We start from the raw sequence: 2,296 nt of genomic DNA, 5'->3' as shown, positions 1-2,296 counted from the left end.
CCCACTTACCAAAGCTGATCTAGCTATTGTGTCTCTGACTGTCCAAACTGTTAGTAACAGAGACCAATGCTGGGTTGATATAGCACTATTTATTCCCTGAGGAGAACAAAAGACCATTTGGTGTCAACATGACTATACTGATCTCTTTGATCCTAGAAGGGCCAGCGATTCATTTTCACAGAGATATCTACGCCAGTATCCCCAGGTATCAGTCCCAAAGTCTCAGCCAGCACCACTATCTGGGCATTACCAGAATGCCTAATTCACAGGCATGAATCCCACTCAACACAGTATTCATCCAGGGAGCCTACTTCAAAGCAAAGGAGGTAAGAGACTGGGCCCAACCAAAGGACCCCACTGGTCATAGCACATACACAGTGCAGAAATACACAGTCTCACAGATTACTGGAATGGCCTGCCAATGACATAATGTAAGCACCAGCCCAGATACAATACAGTAAAAGGATGGGGTACCATCCTTCTGAATGCATTAAATCCATCAAATCACAAACCTTTGTGTCCAAGGACCAAGAAAGAAAAGGAATGGCTCCACCATTCCTAGTGACCCACTGCTTCCCATTCCTAAAACTCTGGGCTCTGCAGGGTTGGAAGCATTGTTGCCAAAGGGGTACATACTCTTGCTAGGGAACACTGCAAAAGTCCTACTCCTAAGTTATAACTTTTAAGTTATGACTACCACCAAGGTACTTTGAACTTATGTCCAGGGACCAGCAGGCTGGACGAGTGGTCAGCCTCCTGGCAGGGGTACTGACTTTGACCAGAGGCAGTTTGGGAGAGCTGGGAGAAATACGTGCAGAACACAGGCAATCTCTTTGGTGTCTGCTGATATTCCCTTGCTCCACTGCAACTGTTAATGGGTATGTGTAGCAACCCCTATCTGAGAAGGTTATGATTACCAAAGGTTCAGACCCCCCAGGAATGAAGGTTTGGGTCATGCTGTTAGGTAAGCCACCAAAACTTGCTAATAAGGTGATAGCTGTGGATGAGGAAAATTTCAAAAAGATGACAGAAGACAGAGAAGATGAGTACTAGTTGCGGCCCTTCAGAGACAGGAGTTCCTGACCATCCAACCAAACTCCCTCTTCTAAAAGAGGTGCATGGAAATCATGGAGGAGTTGCTCCCCAAACCTGTAAGAAGTGGATCTGTGTGGCACAAGGGGGTGCAGCTATAGAATGCTCTGCTCAGAATTCCTTCAAGAACCGGCTGCAGGAAGTACAGCTGACGGAGTCCTAGCTGAGGACCCCAACGGCTGCTCCCTGCCACTGACTGAGCACAGTGAGGGTACTAGTGCTGGCCCATTCTTGAATGTGGGACTCCTCTGACAAGCAACTTTGGTTCCAGGACACCCCATCAGCCTGGCCCAACCTTTCTTAGAACCACACTGCAGCCTGAGGCTCCTTCTACTCAGTCCTTTCTTCCTGCTCTCCTGTCACAGGTGTCAAGCCTACAGTCCAGACAGAAGGCTCTCCCTGTGTACTCCTGCTCCCGCCTCTTAATCCTTTACAGACAGTTCCGGCCAATAAATCTCTTGCCCATCTAATCTCATTTAGGTATCTGCTTCTTGTAGGACTTAAACTACACCAAAGCTCCTATTTTTGGATCAGTTTTTGCATACTTCTTTGAAACCACACCCGAACTAATAGCAGTATCGATGCAAACACAACTTCGTTCATCTTGCAAATCAAGTAAGTAGGGTCTACAATAGATCATATGAATTAAAAAGGTAGACAGATGATCTCTTCTCAGCCTTAAGAAAAATATGGTGAAATATCCAAGATATCCAAGAAAGCATAAATAATACAATGATCACACAGCTTAAGGAACTGAACATTAGTAAGAGTTGGAGTCTCCTGTGTATCCCACCCTATCTTCCTCTCTCTCTCCAGATTTTGATCTTTATCATCCCTGGGCATTTCTTTATATTTTTAATACAAATATATGCATTCTTAACATATGTATTTGTGTGTTTTAAAACATCTCTTCTTTCAGTTTTTTGTCTAAGTAGGCTCCACAACCAGCATGGAGCTCAGTGCAGGGCTTGACCCCATGACTTTGAGATCAAGACCTGAGCTACAATCAAGAGTCGGATGCTTAACCAACTGAGCCACCCAGGTGCCCCTAAAAATCTATTCTTTACTTAAAATTTCCTAAAATTTGGGTTATATATACTCATAGTAAAGTTTACTCAACTACAATTAAAAAAAAAAAAACAACATATGTCACACAGAAGTATTTATGATTTACTGAGATTGAGAAATTAGAAATGGATCAAAG

This window comes from Leptonychotes weddellii, chromosome 4 (assembly GCF_054177405.1).
Source record: "Leptonychotes weddellii isolate Sample4059 chromosome 4, ASM5417740v2, whole genome shotgun sequence".
Lineage (NCBI taxonomy): Eukaryota > Metazoa > Chordata > Mammalia > Carnivora > Phocidae > Leptonychotes > Leptonychotes weddellii.
Note: the sequence above shows the minus strand (reverse complement) of the source record.